At 32.2% G+C, this 27,215-nt stretch overlaps 2 long non-coding RNA genes across 3 annotated transcripts; both read right to left on the bottom strand.

Moving 5' to 3' along the window:
• Positions 1–6,638: 6,638 nt before the first annotated feature.
• Positions 6,639–24,521, bottom strand: LOC134242333 (uncharacterized). Its single transcript, XR_009986844.1, has 3 exons — positions 24,438–24,521; positions 22,961–23,023; positions 6,639–6,648 (listed from the first exon to the last, which is right to left on the bottom strand). It is a non-coding gene; the product is annotated as an uncharacterized LOC134242333 (long non-coding RNA).
• On the bottom strand, positions 8,498–13,832 carry LOC134242332 (uncharacterized). Of its 2 annotated transcripts, XR_009986842.1 has the most exons (4): positions 13,388–13,832; positions 11,232–11,324; positions 10,414–10,556; positions 8,498–9,953 (listed from the first exon to the last, which is right to left on the bottom strand). It is a non-coding gene; the product is annotated as an uncharacterized LOC134242332 (long non-coding RNA). The 2 variants fall into 2 exon arrangements; XR_009986843.1 differs by lacking the exon at positions 13,388–13,832 and having other exon boundaries at positions 11,232–11,357.
• Positions 24,522–27,215: the final 2,694 nt, after the last annotated feature.

Genomic DNA, 27,215 nt, shown 5'->3' with positions numbered 1-27,215 from the left:
CTTTTTTTGGATGAATTTTTTTGAAACTCATAATGTAAGGATATATTAGTAGTATTGACAAGATGGCATGGTCAAAATAGCAAGATCTCACGTGCATGCACGTGCGCTTCGCTCTGATTGGCTGAAACTAAAGTCTCAATATCTTTCTTGTTTCTTGTCATAATCTTTTGAAATTTTGCACATAGTCCTACATTATGAAGATATACAGCATGATATATAAAAATTTTCATGAAAGCATGCGCATGCGAGCGTGCTGCAATCTGATTGGCTGAAACTTTAAATGGCTATATCTCCTTTGTTTTTTGACGAAATGCTTTGAAATTTAAAACATAGTCATGCATTAGGATATCCTAAAATATTATGTAGAAAAAAATTCATAAAATCACGCGCATGCACGTGTGCTGCGATCTGATTGGCTGAAACTTTATATGGCTATATCTCCGTTGTTTTTTGACGAAATTTTTGGAATTTTAAAATATAGTTATTCATTTAGATATCCCTCAATGCGATAGAGATAAAAATTTATGAAATCACGCGCATGCATGTGTGCTGCAATCTGATTGGCTGAAACTTCAAATGGCCATAACTCCCTTGTTTTTCCACCAAACAGGATGGGATTTAGAACATAGATAAATATAAGGGACTCCTACAAGAAGGTGTAGTCATTATGCACGTTCTTGCGCGTGCGTGCACGTGAAATGACTAAAATTGAAAATACACTCGAATGAGTGTATTTTTTAATACTTTTGGATTAAATGCTTTGATATTAAGTATATTAAAATTTTAGATGGTGTAGACAAGGTAATATGGTCGTTACGCACATGAACACGCGTGCAATGCCTATTTTTAAATATATTTTGTATTTTTCTGGGAAGATCTTGATTAAGTCTAAATTCCATAAAGTATTTCTTATTTAATAGAGATTACAGGGAATATGGCACCAAAAGGAAGTTGGGGAGCGTTTGGGGAACATCTGTAACGGTCCCCGTTACAATTAGCACTAGTTGCAAATGTCTCGCAATTGAAACTTAATGAACTTCCAGTTCAGTCACTTACGGTTTCTACGAAAGGAAAACTGAAATTTCTAAAGAGGACAAAATCATTTTTATTTTAAACGTCTAGATTTCATATTCAAGATATAAATTCTATAAGATTATACAATAAAATATGTTCAAAACAAACAAACAGAGACATAATTCTATAAAAAAAAGTTCGTGTGTGTGATTTTGACCACTGATACTTTTCGAGATATAAGACTTCAAACATCGAAGAAGGGTGGGGGGATGAAAATTCTAAAATGGTTAAGAATAACCGGAAAGATAAAATGAGCATTAAATATTGTTAAGATTGATTAATACAAGTTACTTTGTAAGTTTCATATAAATCAAAGCAGTATTTCCGGCTTTATGAGTCTCTAAAAATGTCTATGAGACTTTCTATGTTTAATTCGAAATCATACATTTCACGTTTTCTCTAAAAGTAACCAAGATATTCTTGTGATACTTACGGTATAGAATGATTATGACTTTGTTTCGACTTCGTTAACATTTTAAACTGAATTTCCTGAAAATATGGAATTTTAAGGGGCCAAATTTAAAAACAGACTTTTCCCTGTAACTTTTTTTCTCAACCAATTTTAAAAATGCTTTCAGTTTTAGGTTCAGTTTCAAAAGTACAATGTAAAAAATATGGGACGTGGGTTACGTTTTGACCTCTAATAGGAATTTCAGAGGACTGAAATAATGACATTTGTATTTGTTTAAGAACACATAAAGTACAAGTTATCTCCCTTTGCATGACTGTTGGTATACATATGCACTCTTTAGGTTTAAATTTTGGTACACACACATTAATTTTTTCCGGTCATTTAAGTCTTTGGAAATTGTCTATGGGAGTTTCTATGTTAAATTTGAAATCATTCATTTAAGGCTTTTGCTGAGAATTACTAAGATGTCCTTGTGAAATTCAAGGTGTTAAATGCCTGTGACCTTGTTCCAACCTCATTAGGATTTTAAAGTCAAATTCCTGAAAATAAGTGATTTCAAAAGGCCAAAACCAGAATACAGACTTCTCCCTGTAACATTTTTATTTCCCAACCAATATTTAAATTGATTTCGTTTTTGGTTCAGCTTAAAAAGTACAATGTAAAATTATGGTCCGTGGGATCACTTTTTGACCCCTAAGAGGACTGAAATAATGAAATTCGCGACCGGCTAAGATAACTAAGATAAGGTTGTTCGTAAAATATCAAACTATTCAAACTGAAGTTACTTCTCTGAACTACCTAGATATGACGTCATAATAGGATATGACGTAAAGTCTCTTCATATTAGAGCTTACATGACGGGAAAGGTGTCAAAATTTTTACATATGGCATGTAGATTTTTATGGGGCGTTGTTGTATAAGTAAAATACTGGGATTGTTTTCATGCTCCATATGCTGTTATGATGTTGAACATTTGAAAATCCTGTCCAATATGCACTTATTCAAACAATAGAGAAAAATTATATGTGAATGCTCCCCGTACACGTCCGTGGTGAGAAATTGAATTTATGAATAGTGTTATATTTGAGGGACACAATTGAAAGACAAGGATAAATTGAAGATATGCTGCCTTAATCAAAAAAATAAGTTTATGCTCTAAGTAACTGAATTTTTCTGGGGGGTCGTATGTACATGTAGTTTATCCATTTTTGTATAAATCGCGATAACGAGTGGAAAATACCCTTTCTTATGTTGGTAAGTTGAATTTCTCGTTAAATATTTTCTCAAGAAGTAAAAATCTAACCGGCCCCAGCACTTTTTATGTACCGGAGATCACAATGAATTGATTTATGTAACAAACTTTGCACAGTAATTTTGCTTTGCACTTGTGCCGAACCGATTTTTTTCAACATCTAAGAATAACATAAATGTCCTTTACATGATCAACACAGTCATGTGACATCACAGAATTGCTTTATTATAATACCTGATTAATCTATTTTCTCAAGTTGACTGCAATTTCAAACAAGGATCACATATTGAAATTAAAAACAAGCTCATATTCAATGTATATTTTTAAGGCATTTTAAGCCTTCGGACAGCCTTATCATCACTGCAGTTTTTTTGTCCAAGAACACATAAAGAACGAGTTATCTCCCTTCGCATGGCTGTTAAACGTTGGTATGCACATGCATACTTTAGGTTTCAATTTTGGTACACACACATTAATAACCTCCGGTGATATAAGTCTTCGAAAATTGTCTATGGGAGTTTCTATGTTAGATTTGAAATCACGCATTTCACGTTTTCTCTAAAAGTAACCAAGATATTCTTGTGAAATTCAAGGTATACAATGACTGTGACCTTGTTCCGACTTAATTAGGTTTTTAAAGTAAAACTCTTGAAAATAAAAGATTTTAAGGGGCCAAACCTGAAAACAGACTTTTTCCTGTAACTTTTTATTTTATTTCTCAACCAATTTTAAAATTGATATTCAGTATTTTGCGTTCACTTTTAAGTGTACAACGTAAAAATATGGCCCATGGGGTCACTTTTTGACCCCTAATAGGAGTTTTAGAGGACTGAAATGATGAAAATCGTATTTGTTCAAGAACACAAAAAGTACGAGTTATCTCCCTTTGCATTGTTGTTGATATGCATCACTCTCTACCATTGGCTCATACATTCACCTCTGTCGTTGGCTCGTGTATATCGCAGTGATAAACACGAGAAATAGTGCGTTTGTTTTAATTCACGATAATTCAATTTCAATGATTATGTATGAGTTTTTAGTTAGATATTTACTAAATAAATCCAGAACTATTAATCTAATTTGAAATAATCCTGCAAATATCACGTTTTATACGTTATGTCAAAAATCTTGACGTGAGCCCATAGCAGAGGTGTCTGAGAGAGGAACGAACGACAACTCTGCATGGGAGATTGGATATGCATATGACGTCGTGCAGAGTATTGGGGTTTGAAATTGCGTAACATGTAACACAGACTGTAAACGAAGGGCGTTTGTATTTTTTTGGTCATTTTGTCGTTTTAACTTTATGAATTTTTCTGGAAATTTGTACCAAGCTTCTATAACTTCCTGTGATGATGTTACACAAAATTTATTAATTAATCTCAAAAATACTGACCGATTCCGACGGTTCGTAATATTGGAAGTATTCCGTAATATACCATAATCTTGACGAATAACAAAAATAAATGAAATGTTTGGTAACAATCTTTTACTATATAACAGGTTATTTTCGTAAATCTAAGTTGATAAATGAAATGTGCAAATCAAGAAGTAGTCAAAAATTTCCACGAAAAATTATTAGCAAGTAGTAAGAGAAATAAACAGAGCGATTTGATGTCTAGTCGGTTTTGTTACTACGATACAAATATGCATATGATGGTATTTAACTAGGCGTAAAGCACCGATATGATGTGTATTTTCTATTGATTGGGAAAACTTTTAAAATGTGCAAATGAATAAAATTTCGTATTAAAAGAAACACCAAGATAAGACATTTTTAAGAAAGAAGGAGCAAAAAATGGATGTCTAGTATAATTTGTTACGCCTTAAATTTTTCGCTTAAACGACGTATACAATAACTTCAAAAATTATATTTTGACGTTACCAAATAAGCCCCAATTCTTTGTGCGACGTCATATGCTCTCTTTATATTTCAATTCTTGAATCTTTAATTTACACTTAGCTGCAGACTATAATATGTTTTCTATTCAGTATTGACCTCAAAAGAAATTCTGCGATATATTGTACCATGTGGGTTTTTACAGTGTAAACTTGATTTTTCTTTCTTGATTTAAAGGGATCGAAAAGCCCTCCGTTTTTGTTGAACGTCAAAAAGGTCTAGTTCATCTTGCAATTTGCATTTCTATGAATTGAGAAATAAATAGAAAAATATTTAAATTTTACCTGCCAATTCTAGTTTCATGCGCACAAAAATCAACTGAGGCGAAGGCTAAGCTATAACCATACTACTCCTTAAATGTAAAAAATGTTTGAAAATTTTTAAATCTACACGTTTAATGATGTCAAGGTTTTCATTTCCTCATATTTCAAAGCCATAAGTCAAAACTGGACAACAACTTTGTCAAAAAAAATCTATTTGACATCCAGTTGATAAGTAAATTGTCGTATCTTCCCTATAACATTATACATTGATTTCTTTGCTTGTTCACATAAATGCTTTTTGGCTTTACAAAATGAGCTTAGGCCTGAAAATATTATCCAGAGATACTTAAATTCTCAAATTTACATGTCTGATAACAGATTGATAGAAAACACTAAAACATTTTAGTACATGTTTCACACCTCGAACAAAGGGTTTTTGCTGCTACCAAATCACTTGGTACACCCCAAGCCCAAGCTTCATGGTTGGGTGACTCTGCCATTGTGTGCATAATTATTGAGCAAATCATTACCAATGATAGGTTACAATCATGGACACAGGACAAGGCCACCAGACAATGAATAATGGACCCGATGTGCTACATAGTAAAAAATATCTACATAGTTACATGAATAAGTACAGGAAGAAAGATCTCTTTCTCTTTCCCTGTCTTTCTTCCTGAATTATTCAACTTTAGTTAAAATTAAAGTTAAGTATGAAAAAATTAAATGAAATTTAAAATTAAAATCACTAGTTTAAAAGAGAAATTTAAGAAATGTCTATTGATGGAATATTTAGGATTTACCGTTTACATTGGTACTTTAATCAGAATTATCGCAACAAGAAGTGAGAACAATAAAATTTTACTTACTATTTAATTTATTCTTCGATTCCAATTAATAAACAGATATGGACTGATTGGTACACAGCAAAACGTCTAAATATTATTTTTTTTCACGAGGTTCAAATACGTCCTATATTGCTCAAGTAGTGTACATGTATATTCGACCGTAAACCTTAGTTTCTTTTCCTGCTTTTCGTTTTTTGTGGAATTCTTTGCTTTCTGGGAGAAATTTATCAATTTTACCACCCAAAACAAATGTTTAATAATGTCCGCCAAACTAATCCATTAAAATAATCTGACTATCTTCATACAGAGATTTTTTAATCTATTGAAGTGAACCTGTATTGTGTTTGAAAACTACTCACAGTAGACCGTCACCTGACAGGTAGATATTACCTAAAGGGTATAATTATCAAATCTGGGCCCGTACAAAATGGCAACATTCAGGGTCAAACTATCGTTATCTTGATTGAATAATAATAAACACACAAAGATATGTAATTAAATAGACAGAGACACAAAGGGCTTAATTTCTCGTGTGAAGCATGTACTAAGTATGTACTCGCTTCGCTCGGCACCAAATCTCATGGTACTCGGGAAAAGTTTGACAACATATACTTGGAAAACTTTGATACAATTATGCACTACATGCATATGTATTTTATTTTTTATCTATTTATTTGTTTTTTGCATTTAACAAACGATAATATTATAAGTGCTATCAAAGTCATGCAAACAATAATCAATAATAACAATGCTGTTTTCGCCTTATCAAATGATCTCGCCATTTATTGTTGAACAATACTACATTTTAAGTCCGCAATATGTGCTTGTTTACATGTATCTTTATGTGCTCTAACTGTTTCCTTACTTGTACATTCTGAAGCTGGATCAATCTCCTTTGACTTCAATCAAAAAAGAAAAATATTTACACATAGATTAATTCTGTCTCCAGGTGGATGAAGTAGTTTTTCAAATTTATGGGTTTTTTTTAACTTTCCTGATTTCCAAATCTGAATTCTTTGCAAGAGACTCTAAAGAAAATTATCCAATCACTTTGTCAAGAATATGCACTAGACAGAATTGTTACCACTTGTTAATTCTTATTTGTGAATTGAGCAATTATAAGATCGGTGCTAGTGTAAGTTCATTTTTTCCAAAACGGTGGGATTTGGAAATGTTTTGGTATCTGTCACATCAAAATATCCTAATCAAACAGGCAAGTAATTTGTATTCACCTGTGGGGAGCCTCCATTTTTGACTGGGTTCATTTAACCCTGTTTTATACCTCAAATCACTGGACCTTTAAAATATTGGTGAGCCCGTTCTTCAGTTTTTGACACGGCAGTCCAGGTAGAAGGACGTTGTCAATACTTCTAAAGATATTTGATTTGTATTATACACATGGCAGACCACTGAGGGTATTTCAACCCAACCCTTATTTAGAATTTATGGTATGCTCCTGCTTCTCTGAGGTGAGCCTTATTTTCGTTTGTTTTTAATATTTTATAAGTTGTAAATATCTTAAAACACCCAGATACGGAATTTCTAAAATATGCAACTTTAAGCTATTCCATTTCATATTTTTAAGTTCTGTTATTCATAGTTACACTTGTATTCAAAACTGCTTGAGTCTTAAATGTACGGTGGCTTGTTTGTATCTTTATTTGTCGGTTCTACGTTCAGTAATCAGGTCCAGTACAATCACTAGATTTAGCTACGTAGCTATATTTACCTACTTAGGTATTTAAACCTACCGAAAATAGCTTAATTTACCTACCAAGTGTTATTTGTTCACATAAAAATCAAAATAAAAATAATCGCACAAAACAAACCCGTGGTCCATGCAGGCGGGAAAGTGACGTAATTAAATCTCGAAAATAACAATATAAAATGGATGCGTTTTCTTTCAATTGTGAGTAAAGTAAGCTAACTTCATGAGTATCAAGCACCTACCTGGTGTTTCTTTGAGTGCTGTGTGTTGTTTATGTAAGAAATGAAGAAAAAAGTGTGCAAGTCCTGAAGTTTGGAGCATAGAGAACGTTGATGTGCAGCTCGGAAGCAGATTGCGGTAAGTAGTTGATGAGGCGGACGCGATAAAGATTAAGATACCCGTGTTTTGATGAAATGTACGGCGGAACGTTAGTGATATATGCTAACATTGGAAATGAGTACATTTAAACATAAATGAGTAGATAAAAACGTTACTGAAGTATGAATGATTTTAGAATCTTAATGTATATTGTTATAGGATGGATAGGAAAAAGATAATAAACATATTAGGCCGTACATATCGTTTTGTCATCATACAAGACTGTCATATAATCTTAGGAATACAATATGGGAAGTCTTGCTATTTGTTTTCCAGGCTGGTAGCAGTTTTATTTCTTTTTTAGGGGATTTGCATGTGTTTATCTTACTTTTCTATTATTTTTTTTTTCAAATGATACAATTTGCTTGTGTTCATCGATACACCCAAAAAAAAAGGGGGGGGGAAGCACCTTTCAATTGAAAAATTACATATTATACTAAAAGTACATACATGTAAATAAAAAGTTGTTTGTAATGAAAAGGATGTAGACTCCTTAGTAAAGAAGAAAGAGCCTAAAATTATTATTGAATTAGTTGTGTATTTCTATATTCTTATTGTAATTTAGGAAAAAAATATTTTAAAATGCCAAGATATGGAAAAAAATAATAAATAATAATGATAAGAGTAAGACACACAAAAATTACTTATTTTTATTGCAGAAAATGCCACCGGTGTGTAGCTGTAAAAAACACAATGAAATAAATAAGAATGAACAATCAAAGGTTTACAAAATAGCAAGTAAAAAGTACAAAAAGTGTGTCCTGGAAGCTCTACAGACAGCAGATTATTTGTGTGAGCGTGCATTATATTTGTGTACAGGATGTGCTAATTATGCAGAACAATGTTTGTTGAAACAATCTTATGATGAAAATGAACAAAAAATCAACGAAGTTATAGAATTAATAAAAAACAAAAAAGTGTCCAATTGCAGTGTAAAGAAACTTATAAAAACAATTGTAGAATGTGAATTGCCACATATTCAGGAAGACTTGTGTGAAATTCAGACACAATACAAAAATGACAATTTCTTACAGACAGTGAATGTTCACGAGTGGTTAAAAGGAAGAAACAGCGTCGTAACAACTTTTCTCTTAGCTATTTCCAATTATGACATTCAAAACATCTCCTCCGACGACTGTAGCCTTATAGCGTTCGGTGTTGAAAGTGTTTACTCCTTATTAAAGAGAAATGTTGTTTTGCCATTTTCTTTCGCCAAGAATTTGTTGTCATACTACTTATGTAGTAACAAAGTCATTTGCACTTTAAATGCTTCTTGTGGACCTGCGGGTTCATACTCTACCATACTTAACTGGATATCTGACCATTCTTTGTCCCATGTAAATGTTTCTTCGTCCAGTGACGTCATTACCTTTTTTGATAACAATCAAGTACTCGCCAGAAACTGGAGAGTTCACTATGATGCAAAGGCCATATTGAGCGCAATAACGACCGTAGTTCACTTTTTTCCTTTCTGTCCTACGGAAATCCAACAGAAAGCAGAACTGTCTCCCAGGCACTGGCTTTACAGCAATTTCTCTTTCCCCAAGCAGTCCATCTTGTCTGCTTACTCTCACTATTCCACCCTTTTTAGGGATTACAGAAAATCTTTCATTTCAGAGAGGATTTCTCTCATTATGAAAGAGCAATTACCTGGACATGACGGCTTCTTTGACTTAATAGACTCGATGCTTGGCAATAAGAGAAAAAAACGTAAGAATGAGGAATCTTCTCACGAGAAATCCAAAATCAAACATGACCCTTACAATTCTATTCCCCACTTTCATGCTGGCCCCCCTTCTATTATGGTTGGGAATCCAATCTCAAAGAACCCCTGTTCATCCGAGGCCGTGAAGGATGTAATTGAAGCCCTGAAAGACGCAACTCAAGTCCCCTCTGTTAGATCATGGACAGTGATCGGTTGTGATGGACTTCCATACGTAATAGCTTCCAGAATTCTTAGGGAACATCAACACCTGCATGATATTCTGCTGTTGCCTGGACAAGGCCATTGGGAAATGAACATGACAAAGGGTAATATAAATTATCCCTTTCCACCATGTTACGAGCACATTTATCGTCCAGCATCCGCACTTCCAACCTTAGCATGGTCATGTATTCCTAAAAATAATAAATCACTTGCACTATAATTGTACAAGAAATAAAATTCTCTTTGATCTTTTTTCTAACATTTATATTTCTTCTTTAATTCTTTCATGCAAATACCTATAAGTTATTGACTAAAACTTCATAAAATAGTGTTATTATCTAGAACTTCGTTGTCTGGAATACCTTAGATATGCCAAAGTGATTTTAACCTCCAACTAACTTTTTCTTTTATATATTTTATTCTCGATTGCTTCAATGGATATCTCAAAGTTTTGATCCCATTTGGTTCGAGATAAGAATACTTGACAGTACAAATAAATGTTTTAAAAGTCAATAAGTTAAAAAATAGAAAAATATTCAACCATGTTAAATTTTCAAAATAATTACATGAAAAGCATAAAGTATCATAATATAGAAAAAGATAATTGATTCATATTTAACAAAAAAAAAAAATACAATAACATCTTCTTACTTCCTACAGGACTTATAAAACTTGTATGGGAAGTTGTCGGAGAGGATTTAGCTAAACTTCTTGGCTACAAATCACCCAAAGCTCTCCAGTCTTGTTTGGAGGGCAATGACCATCATAAAGCCTTCCAATTTTGTGAAATCCTTCTGTTTGGAACAGGTTATATACATTTAAAATATTTTGGAATTTTTTTTAAATATAAATTATTCCCTTCTCACACCTTTTCATTTATGTGAATATACATTTTATACAAACAGCTGACGAGTTGCTTTATCCTTATATCAGCGACTGTTTCAAGAATGAAACAGAGCCATCTGCCAGGGGTTATTTTAAATGGGCTTCTGATGTTGCAGATTGCAATTACAAGTTAGTTAATTTTTTCTTCTTCTTTTTTTTTTAAATGTTTCATTTCAATAAAAGTACATTTCGGCCCTAACTTCAAATAAAACTCGATCTTACCACAAGTACACAAACAACATGGCTGATAGGTCCATGTATCAGTTTTTACCTCCCCTTGTTTCTCATCACTTCCGTTACAACATTTCTTTTATTGAGCGGGAAATTTGAACTAATGAAAAGCAACGATATTTTACACCCGAAGCTGTTTTACTGATTTTAAAATTAAGTAAAAATGAAAAAAAAAACTCTCATTTCTGGATGAAATATTCGAATATAACCTGGTTTAGAACACTTTACACTTTTTTATTGACCCAAAACAGGTTGTACTCCAATATTTTGGCCAAGAATTATAGTGTTTTTCCTAAATTCCTAATTTTAAAAAGCATGCTATACTGCAGGTTTCTTCAAGAAGTTATATTTACCTATACCTTGGCCATTTATGTATTCCGATGTGGAATAAGAAGAAACAACGCTGATGCCATACTATGCGGGCGCCTGAAATTCTCTCCTTTATTCTATGGATTAAATAAAACGAACTATCAACAAATGGAGATATATGATCTTATGATGCGTTTTAGTGCACCAGAGGAAGTGAAAAGTTTCTTACGAAACAATGAATCACTTTCTCGTAAGTTTAATTGTCATAAGAACATGTGTATATTTTTTAAAAAATCCAACCAACGTAATTTACATAATTTTCAATTGTTAATCAATTAATAATTATAGAGTCAGGCCACCCAAGTAAGGGAGAGGGGTGTGACTTTATTCTGGAGTCGAAGAATAAAATGATTAAGAGGTGGCTCCCTCCCGGTGCTCCGAAGGAGAAACACTGGAGACAGACATGCTCCAATTTAGATAGATTAGAGAAGGTAATAAAATAAAAATACAATAAAACATAATGGAAATGTACTTTTTATTTATTGTGCTTAGGACAAAAAAAAAGAAACTTGCTTTAGAATTTTCTTAGTTTTGAAAGAGTATCCTGTGCACCTGTCGTGCACCCAGTAATCGCATTTTTTCCCACGATGGGAACATCCAACCCACTGTCCTTTGTCTTGATCAGACAAACAAATATTGCATTGCTGAGTTAGATCACTATCAAAAGCCTCTGTCTGGGTGTACTTCGGTCTTTTTGTTACTTCCCTTGTCTTCAGGGGACTTCTTTGAGATCTCTTTCTATTAGGAGAAGAGCATGGGGGAAAGGAAGTAGAGGGTTGTGGGGAGGGGTAATTGAAAGAAGGTTCGTTTTCCGAATGGAAGGAAGTTGAAGATTGTGAGGATGAAGTCGAAGGCTGTGAGGAGGAAGTTGATGGTTGTGAGGAGGAAGTTGATGGTTGTGAGGAGGAAGTAGAAGGGTGGGAGGAGGAAGTTGATGGTTGTGAGGAGGAAGTAGAAGGCTGCGAGGAAGAAGCTGAAGATCTTGAGCGGTGTGAAAAAGTAGAAGAGAGATTGGAAGATGTGTTTGAGAGGAGAGAAGAAGAGGGTGCAGGATCTTTGTTAGAATCAACAGAATCTCTCTGTAAATCATTAAACATCTAAAAAAAATATATATATATATATTTCATAGTAATGTTTAAAAGATACGGAACAGTCTTTCAAATAGTACTTAAAATATTTTTATCACCTTATCAAAGTACGGTGTATTATAATGGTACTGCATGCCAGATGGGGTCTTTATCAATAAAGTCACCTCACAGCCTGTTGTTACTGTCAGTTCCTTTGCCTGTTCCAATATATATATATTCTATTATTTTTCCTTTATTTTCTTTTACTTTTTTATTCATTTACTTCTATTATATTTTGTTATATTTATTTTCATTTATTTTTATTTTTTATTATTTTTTTTTATTATAATTTATTTTAATAGATTAGGGAAAATCTGTATCAGTGTTTTGGTCTAAGCAATGAAGAAGACCAAAACATCTACCACACAAACCTCCAAAAAGAAATTCAACAGTGGAGATTAGAGCTGAGAGATACAGAATACTTAATGACCCCGATGAAGGAATCCAAACCTCTCAGTATTTTGAACAAAGATTTAGACCACGACTTAGTAATTTTTTCAATCAACTGCAAAAATAACCTCACTCTTTACTTGCAAGAATGTTCAGAAAACAATACTGTCAAACCATTAAAACTTAATCCAATTTTCATCATTCCGGAAGATAGGAAAAATTTTCATTCTATAGAAAGAAAGACAAAATCTGAGATTGCAAACCTAATTCAAGAGGAATTACAGAGATTGGAAAAAATGGATTACGAACTCGGTAATACATGTATATCATTTGAAACCTTTTGAAAAAGGGGGAGGGGGGTATAAACAAGATCGGGAAAAAATAAATACATGTACATAAGTGTCATTTACATATTATAGGAATACAACAACAACAGCTGTACACAAAAGTGAAAAATGAAAAAAAGGCAATTTTGATTAAATTTTATAAAGACGTCAAGGCAGTGGTTGAGCATATTGAGAGTCGGGATGCCGAGGATAATGATGACGAGGGTGTGTGTATTTTTTTAATAATTGAAATATAATTTATGATTACAAAAAACCCAATATATGATAGAGCATTACCTTATTAAAAAGGGTTTTCTTTCTCTGGTACAGAGTTTGTTTCCTCTTGTCTCCATCCTCAACAAACTCTGTACCAGCAGCCTGACCACTCCTAGGCCTCCCCCGCTTTGGTTGTCCTTTAGAGTTTTTCCCTTTATTGAGTTTTATTTTGTCAAAATTGAATGCTTTGCTCTCCTGTTAAGTAAAATATTAAATTCAAAACATATTATAAAACGTTGATAACGTTACATGTTTCTTCCATACCGCTCACGTACGCCACGCCCCATCCTTACAACGTTATAAATATATATTTTTTTTCTTATATATCTAAATATTTCTTTTATCCTATTTTGTTTTATTTTATTTTGTATTTCATACTTTTCTTTTACTTCATGCATTTCGTTTTTATATTTGTTTATAACGATATTTTCCTCAATATTTATGCTGTCTATGGTGTTCCATAGATATCTGCCTGAATGATGATATTTCTTCCTCATCCGTCTCCGGCTTTTAGTTTCTGACCGCCATTTCCCGTCTACATCCATTACAAGTCTCGCAGAGCAGGATAGTGCAGGTATGTCTTGAAATTTTTGCTTTTTTTTCGTTATTGTCCTCAAAAATGGCGAGTTAAGTGCATCATAAGACGTACCCCATGCTTCGTTAGCGAACCTTTGCGTTCTAACGCAGCAATTTTTATATTGTATTTCATTATTTATGGACAAAGTAAGGATAAATCTTCAAGTTTATATACTCACCATCATGCGACTTTTCTTCGTGCGCGCTCAACACCGAAAAAACCGGTCTCGATTACGATTGGTAGGTAAATTAAGCTATTTTCGGTAGGTTTAAATACCTAAGTAGGTAAATATAGCTACGTAGCTAAATCTAGTGATTGTACTGGACCTGGTAATAACTGTTAAGAAGTATAGCAATTATTGCATTGTACATATTGACTGTAACGTTTCACAGCGTAAATTGTATGTCTATATATATTATCCTGTATGTGATATTTAACAGATCTCATTGATCATTCCTGTGTAGTAGTGTAGAGATGGCGGCCCGTACCAATCACATCTCATTGTCTTAAATGTAAGACGGACGTGTAACCTCCTTGGCACTGGAGAGGGGGAAGTGTAATCTCTTCGCACTGGAGAGAGGTGTCTGATCCTCCTTAGCGGCAAGAGACAGTTGTGTAATCCAAACACCGTTTGGAACCATAGACTACCGGCATTTGAGGGATACGGACGACCACACAACAAAGCAGTTTATTCTGTTGTACAATATTTTGTTAATTAAAATGTAAAGTTTAAATGTAGAAAAGATTTTCTGTTATTTATCAAAGAAGAGTTTGGATCACTATTCTCTACGCAAGGTCATTATTTGACAGTATCATGAAAAGACCCTTAAATGACCTTCTTATCAGAAAACTAATTTCAAGCTGTGCACTGCGCACCTTTTTGCCAAGGTATGAAACTCTTGATCACTAAGGGTGGTCTGTGAGATTGCCACAGGAGTAGTCCCCAAGTTTTAAATCAAATAACAAACAGTAATTGACTCTTCTATCGTCTAGTTATAACCCAGGGCATAAGTGTCCATACCAAATACACTCAAATTCCGGTTGACCCAGTTTTGTGAAACCATTTTCAACTTATTGTATGGTGCTAACCTAATGCCGTGGCAAACTATAGTAAACATTTTTATATTTGCTAATCTATTTGAAACAATTTTTCATGAGTGAAATTCATGAGCCTTTAATTGTTTCATTTTTTACAAATTTCTCTAAAGGAACCCCCTGCAGAAGCCATACTGTCTGCTTTAGCACGCTCCTCTAGCGTCAAGCGCTGCTTATGGTGTAACTTTTTTTTCTAAGTTTTTGATTAGTACGAATGGAAAGAACATAAAAACAGAGAAAAAAAAATTGAAAAAAAAAATCATCAAAAATTACATAGACACGATTTTAATTTTCTCTATGAATTATTCACACTTCCGTAATCATTGTAGATATATATAAGGTTTGACATTAATATGCCTTATTTCTTATCAAAGTAACATATTTATATATCAAATACATTATAAACAGGTTTTTAGAAGTAAAATATCAATTTTCTTAGGTGGTACGTTAGCAATTTTGTCCAGTGTATATATTTTTAATTTATTTAAACTTTGAAATTTAATTTCAGTAAAACTGATGTTCTATTATGAAAGCTCACAAAAATTCATTGTGAATATATATGCGATATAATACATTTTGGATCGGATATAACGGATTGAAATCGTTTTAATACTTAATTTGAATTCGGTATGATGAATTAAATCTGTAATAAAAACAAAGTTGCATTAGTAATAACTAATTCAAAAAACAATTTTACATTATTTTACGAATTCTAAAAGTTGTCATAAAGAACTGAATTCTTTTAAACGAAATCTTTATTTTTTAAATCGATTTATAACTAATTAACTTTATGACTAATCAAATTCGACAAATTGTTTTTAGGAATTAATCGATGTTTTTTTCTGTAGGACCTGATTGTTGGATTTCATAAGACGAATTTAATTTGTTTGAACATTTTATTTTGAATGTGTTTAAACGAATTTATTTCCTTCTAACAAATTTTTGAATTCGTTATAATGAATTCAACAAAGAGCAATAGCCACTTCGGACCTATTAGGCCCTGAGAATTTCTCATAAAATCAAAACCCCTAGGTTTAGGTTGCAAATGTAGTATTTATCAATTGGAGTGAAAATGGCCAAGTATCTATCAATTAAAACGTATTGATAGATCCCTATTATCAATGCATTATGACGTCATGAAATGTGTCATTTTCCTCATATACTGTAAATTCCTTTGAAATGACCTGAAGTTGAATTATTATTTTTCAATATTTCATATATAGCACAGCCTCTAATCCAAAATGTGCAAATACATAATTAAAGATCTGTTCCTGAAGATCAAAAAATATATTTTATTTTTTTCGGATCTTGGGCTGTGCTCATATTTTAATTCTTTGCAGAAGGTAGTAAAATCTGCATATTTTCTGCAAATTTCAAGAACACTGCAATTTCTCAAAGCCTATTTTCAAATATCTGGAATTTCAAAAAGAAATTTTATTTTAGGAAATGAAAGCAGCAAGTGTCTTCTTTATTTATGTACATGTATATGAAATGAGAAAAAGTGATAATTAACTAATATAAGTACAGGGCCATTTTATGCATAAAGTGAACCTAGCTCTTTGATACAACAGATTAAAACTGTAATAACGAATTCAAAAATTCTGCACTACTTCCGCATTAGATAGTTATTTAATGAAGGGTAAATAACTTAAACGACACAAATTATTAATTGTTTTTCATAGACTTAAACTTTATCTTAATTGGTAACCTAATTAAATATTTTTTGCCAGTTCCTGGACATTTGATTCCACCTCTAACATTACAGAGAGGCCTTGTCTATGCCCTGTTAACAATATTGTATTGTCTGTGATATTTCGCAGCACTGTTAAGGCCTACTATGAGAAATCAACGGAAAATAGACGTGCAAAAAAGCAGAACCTTTTTAAAACTGAATTTGTTTTAATTAAGCTGTTTTATTATCACAGAACTCAAATACTTATGCAAATAGCATAGTATAACCCACTCTGTATGAAGTTTGGTCCCATAGATGGACAGTCACGTGATGAATGCATAGTTCGTGTACTGAATGCAGGTCATGAACAAAGAAGAAGAGTCGTTATGGTTTATAATCGGCCCTGTGATTGAATCTGATAAGGGATTTTTCAAATGGTGTCTATAATGCATATTTTCCAAAACAGGTTAAATTTCTCCAATACCACTTTTAGTTTTTAGTCAGGAGCCTCTTAAAAATGGCATGATATTCCGCAAAAGTCGTGCTTGACGGCATGACGTCGCGATGTAAACATATAACGTTATCATTTTTTTTATCGGCAACTTTCAAAATTTACATGTTTCAAAATATGTTTAATTTTCAAATATATGAAGTTTTTTCTATATTTCTTTTCTTGTATGTGTTAACTAAATAACCAAATTTTTTATTTAATTCCTGTACTTTCAAAATAGCGATTTTGATTTTTTTTTTTACGATACATTAGTCTTTGCTAAATCGTTACTTGCATAAATTGTTTTGGAGAGAATATCTGTAAAGAGTTTATTTTCTTGAATTATATTAATATATTTATGCATTAAAATTCTGTGTAACAATCACAAACACAAAAAATATCCTTAATATACATATGCAGTATTAATTAACGCGAAATAATTTTATCTTTTACAATTTATAATAATTCCAATAAGATAACAATTTCACGAAGTAAAGGTACACAGATTCGTAAACAATACCATAAACAACACATGTAAAGCAAAAACAAACATCTTTTCAAGTCCCCCCAGAAGGCTTGGACGCATGGTTGTTTAACTCTTTTATTGAATATTACATGTAAATACTCGTAGTTAGATTCATATCTTTCAAATATATCAAAGATATAAGGATGGAAAGAATTTGTAATGAACGCATCAAGCAAATTAAGGCGATAGAATAATGATTTGTACATATAATATACATATTGTATGAATTTTGTCAGTCATATCAATCTTGGAATATCTACTATATTCTCGTTAAGAAGTTACCTTGTGCATGTAGTATGGGTATTCAAATTTTATTGCAAATATTTTTGAACAATTAAGAATTTCCGGAATCATTATTCTTTAGTGACGTCGCTGTCGTTTACAACCACATACAGAGATTTCCCAGTTCTGTACCCCTGTCCGAGGAACATCCTCGTGGCGCAAAAATGCCGAAAACAAAACCACACTCGTGTCATGCCCACACATACCCACTACCCTGCTGCCGTTGATGAGATGAAGTAATTTAAGAGCCATTCGGGCGTCAAAATATTCCTGGGAGAATTCAACACCCCCCTGTCCCAGGAAGCCCTGTTGCTACCGCTATAAATATCATTTAGCATTGTTATGAAACGCTTTATGTCACAAATCATTGCAATTATAGTGTACATGTACATATTAATCCGCTTAATGATGTAATTCTTTCATTAATCGGCGATTTAGCATGTGCGATTCCTAGAGACCCCTTCCATCTCAAAGCACCCACCCCCCCACATTATATATTAAACTTATAACTCTTTGAACTATATCTATACATGTATCACTCAAAAGTATTCAATTACAGACACGTAACATCAGGGTAAGTTAAGGGAGGGGATCCCCAACCTTTCCCAGACAGTAATATGTGTGAGTAAAAAAATTATACCGAATACACCCCCCCCCCCCAACGAAAAGTTTTTTTTTTTCGAGTTTGAACATTTTCTCTTTTTTCTTTTCTTTTTCACTTTTCAAGATTATTGAGGTGAGTTGATTTCTTTCTCTGACCGCCCCTCCCCCTTTCAAAAACGATGCTACATGTACTTCCCTGAATGAAAAGTAATTTTAAATAGAACATACATAACGAATCAATCTAATAATCTCAAACTTGTCTGTTATGGGCTCTAAATGAGAAATAAAATGTATTGTTCTGTATCAAAAAGTGAAAAATATCTTCTTCTTTTTTTTAAATGATTCGTATCCACCTGGAACTATATGTTACGTAAGTGCAAACTGCACAACTTTTATTGACCATGCGAACAAACGATTTTGCTATAAAGATAAATAATCCTCATCTAAGAGAGTAAACTTCAAAACAAAGGATTTATTGTTTACAAAATTAAATACTTTCAATGTCTGTTTCCACATTTCTTGTATTTCTTGGATCGGAAGAAGTTCGTTTGAAAGAGTTGTAGGCAATAAAGGCACTTAGGGCCATCGTGCAGTGAGGGATCTTTTTTCGTGCCAGCAGTGCACCTACTGCGACACGGGACCTTGTCATATTTGATCTTTTGACATCGTTTTTAAAAATTGTATGATTTCAATGGTAGGATATTTTATTTAATGAGAGTGACTTTAATTAATACACTATGGGACGTGGAGACCGGTCCTTTGGATGAGAGCTATTAACCGAGGTCCTGTGTCGCAGTAGGTGCACCGATGGCACGAAAAAGGTCCCTCATTGCTCAATGGCCCTACGTGCCGAGAAAAGGACAGATCTCTATCGGCAACTGTATATAGGCGTTTAAATATACTAGTATCATGCATTGAAAAATTCTCGAGGGGAATTTTAAACAATGGTCTATACAATCAATCTTTAATTGATAATTCAGATGTACCATAGAAATTAATTTCACGATGAATTCATAATGGTCCGAAACCTTCTGAACATAATACAATGTATATGCAATTGTGAACACTTTAAAAAAACAAAAAATAAAATTAGGCAATAAAACAAATATTTAATGCCTGATCAGTCAATAGATCAGAAAAAGGATTAAATAATCTTATAATATAAAATCTCTAACAAAATAACAGAATTCATTTGATTACTGCAGTAGGTAATAATATTTAATCATTCATATATTTGGCCTTACGATGCTCAGTTGTACTACGTGTGTGTGAATATTTCCCAAAATTATTATCTGAATATAAGACACTATAGTATTCCTTCTTGACTATTATAAACATTTTTAACCGAGTGGAATGCATAGATGTAAATACCACAGTCTTACAACATGTTCATATATATTTATTTCTTATCCAAGAATAAAATCACAGATCAAGAATCATTTCTCGGCACATACATGCTCTCTCTCCTCTCTCTTTCTCTCTCTCTCTCTCTCGACTAATCGACCGAAAAGACTGTTCAAACAAATCTTTTCTCTTCTGTTTACACCCATCAATCCAGCACAGGTACAAGTAATAAGTTGTCTATCTCAGGTATATTATGACGTCATTTTGTTTATGTTTTCGACGTCATCAACACGCCGTTTCACCGGTCAACGTAATTTTAAAAAGAGGTATACATTCATTGGCAATATATTATTTTTCGTGCTATTAAATGTTGATTATAAAAAATAAATACATAAATTCTTCATTATAAGAGTGATTATTTTGGATTCATCACAGGTTTCATTTTGATATTTCAATGTAATTTACGACTTTTCATGTACAGATAAAACAATTAATTACCTGGGTAACTTTTTAAAAACACATGCACATTTACTTTTATGAACAATTAGTCGTTGTACATAGTGTTTTCTTGTTGTGAAAAAAGTACTTATACAATTTATTTTAAAGAAAAGGGTCATTAGATATTTGTGAAATAAGCATGATGAAGAAAAACGTGATTATCGTCATGATTTTTCTCTATCTGCGAAACACAATTTATTAAAATTCGTCATGTCCGCATCTTTGTAAGGTCAAAATTAAACGTTTAAATTAATGATTATGATATAATTTTGCAACTGAAAAAGTTTGGAATACATACTCGAATGCGGACGCATTAAAAATTGCGTTTATGTACATTGAATATGCCAAAAAATGTAGATTTCCGGAATACATTCCCGGTTTCGACTTTATTTCACGTGCAAGGGACGTCATACATTTTTCAGTAAAAACACATAACACAGCGCACAACTTGCTCCCAGCACTTTTCAAAATAATAGAGACAAAAGCTACATATGTACAAAATATCATAATTTATAATCAAGCGGATATCGTTGAACTTTTGAGATTTTAGAGGGGTAGTACTAGTACCTGTGATTGAAGTATGTTTCTGTATAAAAGTGCATGGCTGCGGCTTTATAAGAGACCGAATAGTTATCAATTATATAAGACTGTGGACTTTTGATTAATGCATTCAAAATATGAATCAATTTTAGTCAGATCACGCTTATTTAGTTTTAATTTTCATATTTTCAGTTTCACTAATAGCTTGATCAGCGTCTCAAGTACAGAGAAACTGCGTGTCAAACTAGCCCATGACGTCATATCTGTTAGTACAGCGAGATCAAGTCGGCTTTGATTTTACATTTAAATAGTGTTATAAAAACAAGATAAGTTACACACTGAATTATATTTACAATAATTATGAGAAATCAAAGAGTGTAAGCGTATATGAAAAAGAAAATTATTATTTATTCGTCGAGATTCATTTGTACAATTTCACCGTGACGTCATAATCGAATTCCCGAGGCTCTAGCCTGCATACACTGGGGTCCGTTCAACAGCGTATCGGCTAACCTAGCAGCTAAGTAGTAGATATCTATCTCTATTGAACAGACAGCTAACCTAGCTGCTAAATGTTACATTTTGAATAAAAATATATCAGTAAAAACTTATTACTGGATCAAATAAAGTTTATTTCAGGCGAAAATATGTATTTAAATTTACATTTAATTCACGTAAATATCCAATATAGGAAATAACCCTCCTTTTTGTAAAAATCTTGAATGCTGCAAAGTTGTAACCAAGGAAACCATCTTGGATTTGGGACGTAGCATTAAATATTTATGCTAGCTCTCCATACGTAGCGGCTAGCTTAGCTCTCCGTTCAAGAGCATAGCTTTACGTAGCGGCTATGTAGCAGCTACGCTGTTGAACGCACCCCTGATCTACCTTTGGGTAGCCCTTAACCTAGTTGCGTTGTTTTTAGAAATAATATTGAAAAATAATAACGCCATCGTGTCCTCTTTGTTACCCCAGCTTGTTGTGTTTGTCGTGTGATTTTAAACTTATTTGACAAGCGTATGAATTTGGTTTAATAAAATTTAATCCACAAGATACTGATGTAAAAGTAACAGTTACTGGCATAATGCGCCGTTGCTTAATTCTTTTGTTTTTATAGAAAGTTGCATGTTTCAACGATACCCTAGTATCGGGTATTATACGCCATTTCACGGAGAATACCCGATTTCGAGTAATCTCTCCGACCTGTTGAATAGAATTCGCGTTTTAATAGTTAAATTTTCAGGTAAATGAGCCAATGTCGAAATATGTTTGACTTTTACCAAATATTTTGTGTACATATAAATTCACGCCGTTGATTTAAAGAAAGCAACAACACTTTTAAAGTTAACAAAAATATCCTTTATTTACATTAAAAAAATGGTTAAGATCTATAAAGTGTATGCCCTTGCGAAAGTACGACTTTATGAGGCATCTCATTGTAAAATATACGTAACCTGCACATTAAAACATAACATATTTAATCAAATACATTCTCTTAATAGTTAATGAATATTAGCACTTAAAAAAGGATATGCATTGGTATTAATCGACTATTTAAAACCTGCTAAATAATATTCCGTTTAATAATAAAACGCATTTTTCATTGTTAAAAAATTCCTCAATCTGCCTCTCACAGCACATGAAATACGTCATTTTTACCAAAATGACGTCATGTTTACAAGTCCATCGCGATCAGAGCTTTGTTTATAACCAGCTATATGGGATTTAACTAGCAAGTTTTTTAAATGCATTGGTGAGTTATATTGTTGTTTATTATGCTAATACAGTTAAAAGCTGCAAATTATTTCATTTTCAGGTAGAAATACATAAAAGTTATATTTTTATGTGACGTCACATTAAACTTTTCCCGTATAAATTAGGCCCCGCCCCTTATTCAAGCCTTAAGAATGCTGCGTTTGTAATAATGATCATTGTTCGCCAATCATATCTTTTTCGATAAATCGTACCTTGAGTAATTTAAGCTGTATTGTAAGATGATTAATCTCTTGAGAAGACATCTCCTTTTCTCTCTGCAAAAGTTTTATCCATTATTCTCTTAATAAGTCAAATACATAATATTCGTTCATAACTTATTTTAAAGAAGTTAAGCACACAAAGTATAAAACTTGGCCTACAATTTTGTGCATTTACATTCATTCAAAGAATTTCAATATGTTAAGAAATTATGTATCTAGCTTTAAAAATACAAATAATGTCAATATATTCTAGCAGAAAAAAAATAATTATCGCAAACAAGATGTGATCAATGTAATTTAAAGATTTGCATGGCATATATTGAAAAATAAAGATTGAGCATTTAAAATTACAGAATTTTGAATTTGAACCATGATGAAGTGTGAAAAGAAAAAGTTTCCTTGAAATAAAAAAGATATTCTTCTGTCTCTTTTTTCTGTTAGAACTACATCATACTATACTTATACTTAATTGGGAAAAAAAGATTTAACAAAAAACATTTGCATTCTTTAGATAAAAGGTCTTATTTGCTTAACAAAACTAAGAAAAATCGATATTATAAATACTTAAAAAAAAAATGCTTTTACTGAAGGTTTAAATGTTATACAGTTATTGACTGAGTATGAGGGCAAAATATGATTTGTTGGACCTGAAGGTGAAAATGTTGCCCGAGGCCGCACGCCAAGGGCAACATTTTTATCTCCAGGACCAACAAATCATATATTGCCCGAATCCAAGTCTATAACTGTTTTGTTATACCCTTCACTGCTCACTTAAGATTGATTAATTTAATCAATACACGCAATATTATCACTTATTTTATATGTAAAACTATGGCTTCCTCAGTAAATATAAAACATGAAGCTGAGAAAGAACAAAAGCAATTATATATATCTATTGTATCACAAAAAATCATTTATTATAAATCATACTCTTCCTTTCTTCCTTACCTTGCTGTTAGCAACAACTCTTGTGACTCTTAACTTCGACTATTTTCGCGTCGCCAATATTTAACGATGATTTATTACTTGTGACGTAACAGAAGAGTGACGTTGCGGTCTAACAATTCTTATGTAAGACCGGTCAATAGTTAAATTGTTAGACTGATGTAATAAACAGTTCTTTTGTTGGACTTTTTATAAGTTATGAATATATAGAATAATATTTATAAGGGTATAACGATTTATTTCAAATTTTGTATGATATCTGTCTATGCAATATTTTATTGACTGAAAATCACGCAATTGATATAATATATTTTAAAAAAAAGATATATATTATTCTTCAAAAACGAGTAACAAAATAACTAGAAAACAATATCCTCTCTTAAATCACAAAATATTAAAAAGACGAACGCTCTCATACACTCTCAAATAAACTCTCAAGCATACTCTCATTACACGTCTCTTTCACATGTACACATATATTCTCTTTCGTAACTTGAAGTCACTTTTTTTATTTGATACTTACTATTAAGGATTTCAAGCGACATTTAAGACGATCATTTTCCTGGATTGACATCTCTTTTTCCCTTTGTACATTCAGCTCTTTAGTGTAAAGAAGGTGATAACATTTAATTCATGTTTTTTCCCAAATGAAGATAAGACTTTAAAAGCACTAAATCTAGTGGTTTACATCAAAAAATCTAGATGAATATATCATTTTCTTTCTGTGCATGCATATTCATTTCATGGGTACATAAAATATACATTTCTTAGATACAGGTGGTAGGTATATGTTTTATCATGTTTGCTACATTGCAAAGAATTTAACGGAAAACAAGAAGAACATTCGACAAAGTACTGTAGTCACAATCTATTATAATAACAACACTCACACCAATTTTTCTAATAAAAAAAACGATTAATTAGAGAAAAAGTAAATTCATATATAACATTACTTTTGGATTTTGAAATGTATAGAATTATTTGAGTTGAAGCTTACAAGTTGTTGAACGATCGATAATAGAAACAAGTATGTATGATACAATAGTTCAGAGATAAATTTTTATAATGCTTTTTGTGTGTCCAAGACATTGAATATTCCCACGACATTCATAAATATTATATCAATCAGTATAGCAGTGGCTGGTACTCTATTGTTATAATACATTATATAATACATGTGCATTATACAATGAAGACTTTCATAATACATGTAAGGTATTTACATTTTAATTTTTCTTATTTATTGTATTTTGCTATGACTTAATTTAATGCAAACAAGTAGTCGAATTGTATCATTTTATCAGTGAACCATATAATAAAGCAAGTATTGCTTTTTGGTCTTTACAATGAGTTTGGCATCTTCGAAGTACAACACATATTTACCGATCCCGAAGGGCGATATTGATGCCTCATATGGCTAAATCATTGTGTAGATCTTGAAAAACCCGCAATGATTGTACGTACAATATTTAAAACATTGCTGTGACCTCAAGCCTGTATTCTTGCATTCTAAAACTTTGCCTTAAGCTGTCCGATAATAATATTTTCCAGTCTGATAACATATTATCGGACGGAAATGATAACAAAATCAGACGGTATTTAAAAAACAAAAATGAAGAGTAAAATAAAGGTCAATTACGTTAAAAAAAGAACCCATTTTTTAATTTTCTATTTTGCACTTGAAATTAGCGAATTTATATCCATTTCTGAGAATCTGAAAATCTCATTTTTAAAAGGTTAACCGCAAAAGTTTTTGTGGTAATGGTAATAATATCACCCAAAATCACGTCTTTATCAATGGCAATTTTTGCACTGACTACTACATATATGAATGCCTGGCCTCTGAATACCTTTTGCTTTATTTAACACATGTTCTTGAAATTTTAAAGCTATTTATAATATTCAATCTAACAAATGATATAAAATCTGTTTAATAATAAGTTTTTTCGCAGGTTAAGTTGATTTTAATTTTTGATTTAAGTCTGTTCTCAGTTCATGATCATAGGACCTGGCCCCGGGATCATGAAACAGACTGAGACTTAGGTCAAAATTTCAATTATCTATAAAATCTTTAAAACTTGTTAAAGAAAACTCATAATTTGCATATAACAGCAGACTGATGATATAAAATCAGAAGGTATTTTCATTTTGGGCTGCTTGACTTCTAAAAACAAAATAGCATCTAAGTCTGAACTTCCATTGTGTTATGATCGGACTCCCCCATGTAAATTTTGGACATTTATATGGCATTAATGGAAGTAAGATTAATGCCGAATACTATTCTATATGAAAAATTGTCAGACTGTTTTTGCCCTAACTGGCCTCAAACAGTCTAATAATTATACATATAGAAACCTGCTCCAAGTTGAATGACTAACCCTTAATAATGGTTTTAAACACAGTCAAATCGAAAATCGAAAGACCTACTTGTTGCCATGTAAAGACCTTTACTACTATAAAGAATAAATCCTTATTTTGTTAGAAACATCATCCACTTTAGAATTAGACAGTGTGACATAACTGATTTTCTGAAATGAAAATTAAAAGTAACCAGAACTTTGATTACAATTCATTACCTTACTTCGCCTTCTTTCTCGTACAATAGTCGAAAGTGTGTACAACATCGGGTTGAGTGCAGAATTTACGGGCAAAACCAATACAATTATCCAAGCATACACATCTTGTGATACATCAATGCCGTAAAACGTCAGCATACCTTCGAACATACACAATGATATATTTATTGTCTCCAATGTTAAATTTTCTTCATATGCATATGCAGGGTGTTTCAAAATATATATATGTCACTTATCTAAATGGGCATAATTTGAATATTGAGCATGATAACAAAAATACCAAAACACTATAGGAAAGCAAATTGATCTAAAATTATGATATTGCAAAGTATTGGGGATATTATGATATACCATGAAGTAACTGATGATATAATCAGTGACGTCATAATGTCAGCTTTTCTCAAAATGGAGTACAACTTGCAGTAAAAATTTGTTGTAAACTTTAATTGTAAGAACGATATTCGAATATTGAACAGGGTGTGATGATAAAAAATATTCAGATCACAAATTGTTGTATAGTTTTCATATATTTTAAAAGAATAATAAGAGAATTTGACCTAAGCTAAATCCTGCCTCCCCCCCCCCCTCCAAAAAAAATCAAGAAGAGATGAGAACAATATTTTAAGTGAAATCAATCAATGAGAAAAACCTCAAGAAAATTAGATCTGAGTTTACGAAAATAAATTGTAGCAATGCCGGTTAGTGCATCAAGTGTATTTAGAACT

Source organism: Saccostrea cucullata, unplaced genomic scaffold (assembly GCF_032062105.1).
Source record: "Saccostrea cucullata isolate Sc308-1 unplaced genomic scaffold, CSIRO_AGI_Scuc_v1 ctg2738, whole genome shotgun sequence".
Taxonomy (NCBI): Eukaryota; Metazoa; Mollusca; class Bivalvia; order Ostreida; family Ostreidae; genus Saccostrea; species Saccostrea cuccullata.
This window is presented reverse-complemented; position numbering and strand designations above follow the sequence as displayed.